Raw genomic sequence first — 13,840 nt, forward strand, 5'->3', positions numbered from 1 at the left:
TCTTCAAACCATGTACGAGGAAGAACATGTCCTTGAACTATTTAAAATATCTAAGCAAAGACAACTTTTCTAGGAACAATGAGTAGAATGAAATATACTTTGAGGTTATATGCTTTATTTTTATTCAGAATATATAATTCTGACTAAAATATAATTGAAAATAGTCATCGTCCATTATCTAAGATAGGGTAGTAAAAATTTTATATTTGAACCAAACTGAAAGGCAATTAAAAAGTGGGTCTTAGGAAAGTCATATAAATGATTAAACATGTAAATACTATCATGCACATTCATCAACATGAAGTTATTTGCCTGCATGTTAAATAGAAATTACTAATTTTGCTGTTTGAGAATGTCCCCCAAATGGGTATTTTTGAGCAACTGTATACTACTTACACAGTTTTTTCTTTTTAAAATTACTTATCCCACAAAACTTTCAAACTTCTACTATGGATACTGCAGAACAGAAAACAAGAAAATGTGTCTGCTTTTATGGACTCTATGTTCTGATAGTGAAAATGAGCAATTAAAAAATACATGTATACATACGTATTTATGTGTGGAGGAGGTAAAGAATCAATAAAATAAAGCTAATAAAAATATAAAAGAAAGCTGAGTCAAGGAGTGGGCCTAAAAATATAAAAGAAAGCTGACTCAAGGAGTGACCCTATTAGATTTGTAGGGTGGATATGAAGGCAGAACCCTGAGTAACGAAAATGATCAAGTCATGGGATATTGAGAAATCAAGTTGTATATAGTCTGATAGAGAGGCAGCCTCACTTCCTCAGAGGTGTGACAGGTGGTTTATAGGACAGATCATGTAAGAGTTTATAGACAAGTGACATTTTCTACTTTATATTGTGAATCTCATGAGAAGCCACTGGGTAGTTCTGGTGAAGATAACCCCGGATGTAATATGCAAAACCAATCTTAGCAGAGAGCAAACAAACAAGAAAACCAACTTGTATTTGTCTAGCGGAGAAATGGTGCTGACAAGGTTTAACAAGGCAGAAGTGAAATGGTAAGAAGAATGTATGTAGCTAGAGTCACTTTATGGAATTCACTAGTAAAATCAATTCCTTGAAGAAATAGTAATTTCCCTTATTTCTTTTATGGTTTTTGGACAGTTATTATTACCATAAAGTCAACTATAAACATTTTTTTTTCTCCTTGCTCTTGGCCTATTGTCCTATTTAAAAGCACTTCCTAAATTAAGATACAGTGTGTTCGCTTTTTTTAGTTTTGTAGAGATGTAACAACATTCTGTTTCTGTTACTTTAGAGCCAGAAAAGTAATGATAGTTATTAGATACTGAAATTATTCATTTGTATTAATTTATTAATATATTGCATTTTTAACAATTGCTTCTTAAAGATAAAACTACTTCTGTAGGTAGGAGAAATACTATATTGCATCTAATAGCTTTGTTCTTTGTTATTTTATTTTTAATTAGCATCTTTCCCAAAATGATATCACATAGCCTATATAAAATCCCTTTAACATTCCAGGCAGTACTCTTAGAGCATATTATTTATTTGGTCCACGTGGGCTTAAAAAATTTTTTTTGAAGTAAGATTACACTGCTTACCAGATAATGCCTGAATGAATACCACATTGCATAGTTTGTATAAAGTCATTCATAATCTTTTTTTTAAAGTTATATGCTATAATGTTCCTAAAGACAATTATCTTAAACTGAGCTGTGTATAAAGAAGCTATTTGTAACATATCTATAATTTTTACTTACTATGCTGGTATCAGATACTTACTTTTGTACTCCAGAGTACTAATAAGTCGCATTGACTGTCCTTTTAAACCATAAAGCACTCTCTAAGACTTTCAATTCATTATACAATTATTACGTACAGAACTCTGACAACTGCAAAGAAAGAATATTCATTATGTCCTCTGACACTGACAATAAACCTTTGATCACTGCCCTTTGGGTACGTGCACCTACATAGTATCATTCTTCTAGCCTGCGGAGGTCACTGTAACGTAGGACACATTGAAAAAGCCAGCTCGATTCCAACCTATTAAATGTACAGTTCCCCCTTGTCACTCTGTCATAAAAATAAATTGAATTTTTCTGATAATATTTGCTCTCTACAAAGCTACTGCCTTAGGCATTTTTAGATGTTTTCAATTTGATCAATTGATGATTAATTCCAATAAGTACTCCATCAAGAAACAGAGCTGAATGAAATAACACTTTCACTGCTTTTTCTCCATTCATTTCCACAATTTCCTTTTAAAATTTTTTATATTTCTTTTGCCCTACAATGATTTCAGGGAGTCGTCTTGGCTTCTCTTACATGTCTAAGTACATGATTGCATCTGTCCGTGACACTGTCACAGAACAGGAAATGCCAAACTTTCCTAGCTTTAAAACCAGGGAAAACAATGTATGCAGCACTTTCATTTTTTAGACTCTTATTGTAAAGTAATTTTTTCTCATTTCATTATCGATGTATACTCATCGAGGAGCAGTTAGACAATATAGGTAGGTATCCATAAAAATTGTAAAGCATCTGTTATCACCCAGCAATAACTGAATAGTTTTGTGTAGAAGCATTAAATCATTTTATATACTTGTTTATGTAGTCTATTTAAATTTAGCTGCTATAGTATTGGGAAAACATTCAATATATATATATTAAGGCAGGACATTTTTCTTGAGACATATTAAGCCACTCAGTTTTTTCTGGACAGGTATTTTCACCAGCTAAGCCACTAAAGCCCCTAGTGGGTTTTAGTATCTTCTGTTCCCCTTTCACTGTTGGTTGGTTAATGCATATATTTACCCGAGAATTTAACTTAGCATTCACTGACTAACTTTTAGTGACTATTACCCTAGAACTAGGATTACGTAGAGATTACAACACAGCAGAGTCGACCTTTGGTCATGCTGGCCATTCATCTCGCACCACTTCACCCACTGTCAGTCAGATGAAAGCTTTGTAAGAAACTATTTTTTGTAGTGGTGGTGGTGGTGGTGGTGGTGGTGGTAGTGGTGATAAAAAACAAATAACTTTCTTTACTATCTTAATCGTTTTTCAAATTTTAAGCCTATGTTTATTCTCAAAATAAGAAATCACCCCTAAAGTAGAATTCTAAACGTGGTCTTTAGAAAAAAACACAAAAAGCCTAGAACACAACACAACAAGGCTATCCAAACTCCAATTTATGAATGATTTTTAAAAGAAACAATAAAGACCATATGCTGTATGAGGGAGAAAGTCAAAGGTACCCAGGTAACAATAAGCACTTCAGGATCTTAGAAAACAACAAATATTTCCTTTTTTTTTTTTTAAAGGTAAAGACCTTTCCTGAGAAGGGAAAATGTTTCAAGAAAACTCCTAACAGAGCATGAAGGGAGGACATTACCCTAGCTGAACAGACTATGCTGACAACAACCTCCCCAAAGTACAAGAAACTTTCTCATTTAAATAGTAACCAGAGAAACAGATTGTGTTAAACCTCATACTAATAAACTACAAGGAAACAAAAAAAGGAAAATGAACTAAATAATATATTGGCAGAAAATGAAAGCAGAGGGAAAACATATGATAAAAAAAAGCAGAAAGGCACTAAAATATAATTACTGAAATGAGGGAAAATAAAGTAACAAAATTATAAAGCAACGATAAAAGAGTACATTTATAAAATAGAAAAGGGTTGTATAAAAAGAAATTAAATTGGAGAACTGTGTAAAAAGAGCTGTCAGAGCATAGGAATGAAACAGAATGTATTTCATAAATGAAGAACCAACTAGAAGAAATCAGACTGAATATATAAAAGAACAAAAATAGAAACAGAGGTAAGAATAAAGAACTCTTATCAAATCAAAAAGTTAAACAGTTTTCAGGAAAAATAAAGACATATAGAAGACAGGAAAAGAAGGCAAGATGTATATAACTGGAGCTCCTAGAAGATAAAAACTAAAAGAGCAAAACAAAAAAACATTAAAAATTATAATTGAAAAAACTGTTTCATAATAGAACCATATGATACTATGACATGAACTGAGAAGTTTGATTAGCTCTATGTTCTGATATGAATAAGAGAAAGAGGCAGAGGGAGGAAGAAAGGAAAGATAAAAGAGAAAGGAAGAGAGAGAGAACTTAGATTGAGAGGTGCAAATAATAATACAAGATTCAACAGGCTAGAAGTAACTGGTACAAAGTACAAGCTAATTAGTTCCAGACAGTGGTAAACTCAGGCTATAGAATATGAGCTGAACGTGTCTTTTTTGTTTTCACAACTGGAAATTAGAGGAAAAACTCTTGATTTGTTGTAAGAATTAAATAAGTTAATATAACAAGGTGCTTAGAAAAGTGGCAAAACCATTGTTTTATTTTTATTCTCAGTATTAAAATATTAAACTTATAAAAACCAAGTAACCTTTGAACTAGAGTTATAAGGCAAAGGGTCAATGAGGAGGGAGTCAGAAACTGATTCTTAGGTTAAGAAAGCACTGTAGAGCCTGACCTGTGGTGGCGCAGTGGATAAAGCATCGACCTAGAAATGCTGAGGTCACCGGTTCGAAACCCTGGGCTTGCCTGGTCAAGGCACATATGGGAGTTGATGCTTCCAGCTCCTCCCCCCCTTCTCTCTCTCTCTGTCTTCCCTCTCTCTCTCTCTGTCTCTCCCTCTCCTCTCTAAAAAAATGAATAAATAAATTTAAAAAAAAAGAAAGCACTGTAGAGAAGTAGGAATTGTAACTGGCTGGAAGGAGGAATCTACTTTATAATTCTTATATATCAAGAATGGCTCTTCATTTTGCTTATAATTTTAAGTACTTTTAAAATATCTGCCCTCTATTATAATATAGTATATTCTATAAAGTACAGAATAAATTATCACCAAGTTGTTTAAAGTTTGGATTAAACTCATGCTAAAAGTAAAATTTTAATGAACAATATTCTATTTAAATTTATGAATCTATACCTTCATATTCAAGTTACTTTCTTCACACATGTGATTTTCCCTGCAGTCATAATTCATGCTTCCTAAATTAGGTGTGTTGAGTAATGATAGTGTTCTACAGGCTTCTATCCAGTATTTTTCTGACCTCTAGGACACAGATGGCTTATGATTTTAGAATCATTAATAGATATAACATTGATGTTTTAGGCTGTGCCTCCATATTAAGGCTTTACACAAGTTTTTTGTTGTGATTACATTTATTTTTGCAATTGGCAATATAGAGGCTCACATTTTTAAATATAAATAAAATATAATTAACTCTACACAAACATACAATCATAATTATCTGGTTCCATGGGAATTTAACAAACACATATTTTTCTCTTAAAATAAAATTTACATATTTTAAATAATCATTCTGAAATAAATAATTATTTGCATGATCCAGGATCTTTACGATGTATGTCAGTTTTTCTATCATGCTAATCAATGAAAGTAATGACTTTATTCTTTTCTTAATTCAATAAGTACTACTGAATCAGACTCTACTTCATGTGTGACAGATTAAACACAGAAGAGAAATAATTAAAGAGAGGGAATAATGAGGGAAACTTAATTTACATGACTGAGATTGAAGAGTCAACAGTACCCAGACTTGTGATAAATTTCAGAGGTAAGACAACCTGCCCTAACCATGGATAGGCATGACAGAGGGAGGAAGAGGACAGAGGATAGCCCCTGGATAAGTGGGCCTAGTACTAAGGTTGATGCCGTGGCTATTTCTGTGTTTGTTTCTGTGAGTGAATGATTAGAGTATTCATGTGATCGTGTTTTTCAGTTTTGCAATTAATTGTTGCTAATTTAATTTTTGCTTTAGTCATTTTACGTTAGCATCCATCCTGGTGGCATTATATCATCTCTAGGTACACTAATTTATCTACCAAGAAATCATATACCTAAACTTGCTAGAACTATATACTAAATATGTTCTTAGCCAAGCAAATTACATAGAGTTCTTTATGTTTAATTTCTTCATGGAGAGTGAAATACATGCTCTTCCAGGTACTAATAATTCTAAAATTCAAATAAGTAGGGACAAACTTAAAATATGTGAAAACATAACCACTAGTTGAGGTAATTTTTAAAGAAGATACTAATTACCAAGGAGAGTTTAAAAATAATTTTCTTTTTTCTTTTTTTACCCCAATTAATTTTTTTTTTGTACTTTTCTGAAGCTGGAAACGGAGAGACAGTCAGACAGACACCGGCACGCACCCGACCGGGATCCACCCGGCGCGCCTACCAGGGGGCGATGCTCTGCCCATCCGGGGCCTCGCTCTGTCAAGACCAGGGCCATTCTAGTGCCTGAGGCAGAGGCCACAGAGCCATCCCCAGCGCCCGGGCCATCTTTGCTCCAATGGAGCCTTGGCTGCGGGAGGGGAAGAGAGAGACAGAGAGGAAGGAGAGGGGGATGGGTGGAGAAGCAGATGGGCGCTTCTCCTGTGTGCCCTGGCCGGGAATCGAACCCAGGACTTCTGCACACCAGGCCGACACTCTACCACTGAGCCAACCGGCCAGGGCCTAAAAATAATTTTCAATGCAATATAAGGGAAAAGAATATTCACTTGCAAGGTGGAATTGTAAAATGTATTGAAGCAAAGAACCTGGAATTAGTCTAAGAAGGAAACAAGTTATTGTTAATAAAATAAAAATTTTATTATTTAAAAATTACAATGGAAAATTATACTAGTATTGAGTTGTTTTGAAATTTATGCTTATCCAAAAATCAAAAGTCAATACAAAGTTGTATAAATTTCTTCTATTTGTAAACATTTTCAAAAGGGATTTTAAAATACAAATGATGTTCAACTGCCTGGTATTAGAACTCATTATAAGTGGAGCATGAAAAACTTATATTTACATACTATAATTGATCAAAGGTAATTCTTCTTGTTCCACCTTAAAATTATACTCTTCTAGTTTCTAAGAAAAATGTTTTCTGCTCTTAGTATTTGAATACAGAGCCAAACCTTCCATGATTATTGTTAATAGAAAGAGAATGCAAAATAGTAAAATAATTTCCATCTTCTTTTCAAGATGTCCGACATGAAATTTCAAAGATCCATATAATACAATAAGCAGGATTCCAACACTTCTAAATCCAGAATAAATGAAATATAAATAACAACTATTTGCAATGCAACATAAACCTAATGTTTATAAAAAATACCTGAGGAAATGATTTAACACAAATTTTACTTCATTGATATTGACCATAAAGATAAACAATTATAAATACTTTTTAAAATTTATTTATTTTTTACAGAGACAGAGAGTGAGTCAGAGAAAGGGTCAGACAGGGACAGACAGACAGGAACGAAGAGAGATGAGAAACATCAATCATTAGTTTTTCATTGCGCGTTGCAACACCTTAGTTGTTCATTGATTGCTTTCTCATAGGTGCCTTGACCATGGGCCTCCAGCAGACCGAGCAACCCCTTGCTGGAGCCAGCAACCTTGGGTTCAAGCTGGTGGGCTTTTGCTCAAACCAGATGAGCCCGTGCTCAAGCTGGCGACCTTGGGGTCTCAAACCTGGGTGCTCTGCATCCCAGTCCAAGGCTCAATCCACTGTGCCACCGCCTGGTCAGGTAGTACTTTTTTTTTTTTTTTTTTTTTTTAATTTAAGTGAGAGAAAGAAGATAGACTCCTGCATGCACCCTGACCAGGATCCACCAGGCATCCCTGTCTAGAGCTGCTGTCTATCTAGGGTTATGCATGCAACTAAGCTATTTTTAGTGCCTGTGGCAGAGGCTCAGGGAAATGCCATTAAACCAATCAACCCATGGTTGTGGGAGAAGGATATATATAGAGGGGGGGGGGGAGAAGGGGGATGGGGAAAAGTGGAGAAGTAGATGGTTGCTTCTTCTATGTGCCCTGACCAGAAATCAACCTGAGACTTCCACATGCTTGGTTGATTTTCACCACTGAGCCAACCAGCCAGGACACACTTCTAAATTATTTTTCTTTCTTTCTTTCTTTCTTTCTTTTAATTATTCTTATTTTTAGTGAGAGGAAGGGAAGCAGAGACAGATTCCTACATGCTCCCTAATGGAGATCCACCAGTAAGCCCACTAGGAGGCAATACTCTGCCCATTGGGGCCTTTGCTCCATTGCTTAGTGACGGAGACATTTTTCTTTTTAATTCTTGAGGTAGAGGCCAAATTGCCATCCTTAGTGCTCGAGGCCAACTTGCTTGACCCGAGCCATGGCTGCAGGAGGGAAAGAGAGAAAGAGAGAGAGAGAAGGGGGAGGGGTAGAGAAATAGATAAGAGCTTCTCCTATGTGCTATGACTGGGAATCAAACCTGAACAGACACATGCTGGCCCACACTCTACTACTAAACCAACTAGCCAGGGCCACACTTCAGAATTTCAATCTAAAATAATGGGTGAAGAAACATCAATGGTACTTTTATATATATATATATATATATATATATATATCTCATATATATTTTAGCATTATAACCCTAAGGAGTCCATAAACAATTATCCCACTTTTCAAATAAATAAACAGGAGTTTATAGAGCTAATGTAAGGTAGGGTTTATTGCAGATTGGAATGGAAGTTCAAGAGAAAGGGAGGAATCAACAATGCCTCTCAGGTTTTTGTCTTGGGTGGGTAGGTGAAAAGCAGCAGCATTTATATTCATGAAAATGACAAGCAGAAGAAAAGGTTTGGCAGAGAAAACTAGAAGTTATACTTGTGTTATATTTAGATGATATCTAAATGGTGATGTATAGTAGGGAAAGGTTGGGGTTTCACTTATAAATTTCTGAGTCATCAGTATATGGTTGATGCTCAAATCCAGAGCTGTGTTTTGGGATTGAGAAAGGGAGATTACCAAAGACTAAACCCAGTAAATAGGAAAAAGGAAGAGAAGGAGGATCTAACAGATTAAGTTAGAAGGAACAACCAGTGACAAGAAAGACAACCAGAAGAACATAGATATCAAAATTCAAGTACAGAAGGTGTCTTAAGAATGGTCAAAAATTTAAACTGACTCATCCGGAAGAGAAGTTTAGTAGTGAAAATTGAGTTTTGACCATTGGATTTGGCATGACATGGTGTCTTTCTAAGAATGAATTCAGTCACTTGTTGGAGCAGACTTATGAGAGAATATGTGGAGAAGATGTGTATTCAGTGAATATGGAGCTTCCTCTATAGCTATTCTAGTTCATTGCCTCCGTTAACCCTGTTCTAACCTCAAGACCCACCTGTACTGCAGCTCCTTTAATCTGATAACATTTCCCCTTTCCTTCTAACCTAGGACCTCAATCACTTTTTTGAGGTGACCCCAACTAAGCATATTTTGAGTTAAAAGTCATCCATTCTAATAATCAGCATCTACCATATTTCATCTTTTCAGACACCAAGCCTAAACTACCTTCCTGAGTTTTTTTTTTTGTTTGTTTTTGGTTTTTGGAAGGATTTTTGGGTTTGTTTGTTTTTTTGTTTTTTTTGTATTTTTCTGAAGCTGGAAACAGGGAGAGATAGTCAGACAGACTCCCGCATGCGCCCAACTGGGATCCACCCAGCACGCCCACCAGGGGGAGACGCTCTGCCCACCAGGGGGCGATGCTCTGCCCCTCCAGGGCGTCACTCTGGTGCAACCAGGGCTACTCTAGTGCCTGGGGCAGAGGCCAAGGAGCCATCCCCAGTGCCTGGGCCATCTTTGCTCCAATGGAGCCTTGGCTGCGGGAGGGGAAGAGAGAGACAGAGAGGAAGGAGAGGGGGAGGGGTGGAGAAGCAGATGGGCACTTCTCCTGTGTGCCCTGGCCGGGAATCAAACCCAGGACTTCTGCATGCCAGACCGACGCTCTACCACTGAGCAAACCGGCCAGGGCCCTTCCTGAGTTTTAAATCTCTTCAATGTCCACTCTAAAATGTCCAAGACATGTGAAGCTCATATACTTCAAAGTGAACTCACCTTAACTCTAAAGCTTATCCTCTCCCTGAATTTTTTTCCATCACAATGTTCCCAGTCACCCAAAAATAAGAACACAGATCTTAACCATTTAAACATTAGTACTCTCTGGTCCTCACGATTCTACAAGCAGTGAGCAGTAGTCCTCCAATTCTGCTGATTCCATCTCTGGAGCGCCTTGCAAATCCAGCATCTCCACTCCAGGTGCTCTGCCCCTCCCCCCTCCCCTTTGCCATCATTGTCACCTACAGCATCATTTTCACCAATAGTTTCCCTGAAGACCTGAGTACAACTTATCTTTCACATCCAAGCTATCTTTGTAAAACACAGATTTGAGTTGAGCATTACACATTTCCCTTTGCCACTGGAATATGGCATCTGTTACTTTGTTTACTCCCTGGCTATACCCAGCATTCAAATTTTCTTTGTTGAATGAATGTCACTACTCTCACACTTACCTGTTTCTCACTGCCTGAAGGTGAAATCCTGGATTTCTTTCCTGCCACTAAAAAGTGATCAACCATTCCTTTACTGTCTCTGGCCACATTCTAGTTTATTTCTTGACATCCTGAGGAAAACACTGTGTTCTATGCTCACTCACACATACCCTAAAGCAAACCAGAACCTTTCAAAGTCCCCTGGCTTTCCCTTCTGATCTTTTCTCCTGGCTCTGACCAATGAAGGATCACTCTTTCTTTAGTGAAAGCCAACTCCTTTCGCATAATTACCCCATCCCAGGTCCCCATTAGCACTTTGTACTTTTAAAATACAGCACTTTTATCACTTGGCAATGTACCATTTACAAGTATTTTCCCATTAAACTGTGACCTCCTTGAAGTCAGAGACCACATCACATTTATTATCTTTTTACTCCAAACCTTTATTACAATGGACACCTTCCAAATATAAACTCACAATCAGGCCTACTCGTCAGACTGTCCAAATAAACTTTGCTAAGGCTGTCCCTTGATTTTTAATTAAAATTTTTTTCATAAAATATATGTGACTTTTAATATAATGAATTCTAGATTGTTATTTACATGAGGAAACATATACTTATTTCCACAAGACACAATACTACATTTTAAAGTTCATAGGTATTTCCACAAAATGCAATAAAACAGCATTACAATCTGGAGTGGCTTTAAGCTCATGTATATGTTTTGAAAAGCCTAAGGAAAATAGGTGTGATCTCTAAAAGAGGCAGTAATATTTAAAATAGTTTTTTTACAACCTTATTGTTTAGTAGTTATTCAGTAGTATTTCTAGCATTTTAAAACCAAATATCTCTTATTACTTATATGTTAAAGTGTAACTGTGTTTTTGGTTATATTTTAGAAATTTAATTGAACCTTTTGAGTTGACATATCATGCATTATAATTTTTTCATGTAAAATGTTGGAAAATAAGCTCTCAGCATTTTTATTCAATATATCTGATTTTTTAAAATGAATTACTAATGTTAAGTGGGAGCACCCTGTAGTCATTACTAATTTATTTCTGATTTTCTCATATTCATATTCAACTATATTTATTTCCAGAGCATGAAAAGAACTTACGTCCTTTATGGGGAGAACTTAGAGACTTTATTTTTGCCAGAGATATCTTGAAATACACAATCATCATAAAACGAAAACAACATTTAAAATCAGCAGCAGCTCAAGTTTCACTGGCAAGGTTCAAACTAAAAGACCTTTTTTGCACCTACTTTTACTTGTGATAATTACCTAAATCAGCCTAAATCAGCATTTATTCTAATTTTACAGAAATATTACACTTAGATGCACTTGAATTTGTATTAATTTATTTTCAAGATGTTCAAAAGCCTAATTGCATTAGGCATTCCTTATGTTTAGAAGTCAGTATCTTGGACTTGAGTAAATGTCAGCTATTATTCATTGGAGATAAAAATCCCAAATATGTCAATAGCAGAAGATAGTTAAATAGGACCAAGTCTGATCTGCTTCACATTCACAATGCTCCAGGGCACTTTGTTCATTCAACACTTTCACTCACTAACAAAGGTTAAGAGTGTCACTGTGTAAGTCATTGGGACGAAGAAGAAAAATGAGTAACACACTGTCTTCAATTGTTCATTATCTATCAATAGTAACCAATATTTGCAAGTATTGCAGAATAGTCCTTATTTTATGGCTGTTCATACCACTCCTAATTCCTTATCTGTATATTTCAACAAGCCAAACATCAAAGTGAATTTGAGGAGTTTATTAAATATATATGCAGTATCTACAAGTGATATAAAAATAAATTGGGAGCCCATTTTTTTAGCATCAAAATCAGACTGAATATAAACATATGGAAAGATTATTCAATCATGACACTAGTATGTATGTGGAAGGAATAAAGAGATTCCGTGTATATGTATATACATGTGTACATATGTATATGTATATATCCTTCTACCACGTTGGGCTGTTTTGAAAATTAAAATATAATTTACGAGCTTGGTGTTTGTGGTGATTTATAAGTTTTAGGAAGAGTTGACCAACGTTTTCCCTTTACCTTAATCACCTTTACCAAACTCTGAAGTGGGAAACTCCCAGACTGAATCAAGGTCAAACTACCAGAAGCCATATCAGAAAATAAATTTTCTATGAGAATTAAAGATGCTATATTTAGTATTTTTGATCCATTGACCTTTCCAATTATTCCTATTCCTCTTTTTAATTATATCCATATAAATGAGATGATAAAACAAACTGGCCTCATCTTATAAATGGGCCTCTAACTACTGTGGACACTGAAAAAGAGGAAGCCTACTAAGAAGGATTCCTGGTGGCTAACTGGCCTCTAATCAAAAAGAGAAGAAAAACAAAACAAAACAAAAGCAGAGCCTAACAGCCATTTCTACAAAGGGGCCTCTCATGCAAATCACACTTCAAAAAGTTGCCTATGCTAAACTGCCTGCCCTCCGCACTGAGCACTGAACTGCTTTCCAGCACAGAACTGCCTGCCTGCATGGTGTTCCTGCCATCTGAACAATCCCTCAGAAAAGAACTCCTTGAATGCTATTTCAACCAATAAGAATAAAGCTTTCCCATTAAAATCTGTGCAGCTGTATCCCTGTCAACATCTTCACTGGTCAATCATTGCAGCTCTATTCTGATCAACCAGGACAGTGCCTTTTGAACCAATTAAACTGCGAGGATTTGGAATCTTCATTTTCATGGAGACAAACCAATTAGGGACCAGGGGTGGGGACTTCCATCTATATAAGCCATTCAGCTCCCTTCTGGCTCAGAGAACGCACTTTCCCTTTCTACCAGAGACTGAAGATTAGAGAATGTTTCTTCAGATGGGGTTGAAACTACAAAGATGGAATACCAAAGACATTGTGAGGAAGCAACACAGAGCTGTCCAGCTGGAGAAGAGCCTGGCCCGAGGACCATCAAACCACTGGGCAACCTCATCCCGGGCCTTCTAACAGCCTTGCTGCCATTCTGCTTCATAATTGAGTTATAACACTATGCTGCATCACAATTGAGCTGTCTGCACTGAATAACGTTTCCTTCCACAGCACACCCCAAAATGGAGGTTCTTATTGGTGTTGAATTGATGCCAATGACCATCATTTGACCCCACCATAGTGTGGTCCTGGAAAAAATGCACACTAAGCACTTGCCTTTGGTTGCTCTTCTTTAGATGTAATGAGATGTTTTTATTTTAAACTTATTTAGAAAATTAAATTTAATGGGGTGACATTGATCAATAAGAGTACATAGGTTTCAGGTAAACATCTCCATAGCATTTGAACTGTTGATTGTGTTGTGTGCCCATCACCCAAAGTCAAATCATTTTCTGTCATCATATATTTGTCTCTCTTTACTCACCTCCCCACCCACCTCTCCTAACACCCTCTCCCCCTGGTAACCACTTCACTTTTGTCTATGTCCATGAGTCTCAG

The 13,840-nt window shown here is 36.1% G+C and overlaps 1 protein-coding gene across 2 annotated transcripts in view; it reads right to left on the minus strand.

Annotated features, from left to right (window-relative positions):
• Positions 1 to 13,840, minus strand: part of KHDRBS2 (KH RNA binding domain containing, signal transduction associated 2) — a 610,850-nt gene that overhangs the window by 512,031 nt on the left and 84,979 nt on the right. The window lies entirely within an intron of this gene.

Source organism: Saccopteryx bilineata, chromosome 1 (genome assembly GCF_036850765.1).
Source record: "Saccopteryx bilineata isolate mSacBil1 chromosome 1, mSacBil1_pri_phased_curated, whole genome shotgun sequence".
Classification (NCBI taxonomy): Eukaryota; Metazoa; Chordata; class Mammalia; order Chiroptera; family Emballonuridae; genus Saccopteryx; species Saccopteryx bilineata.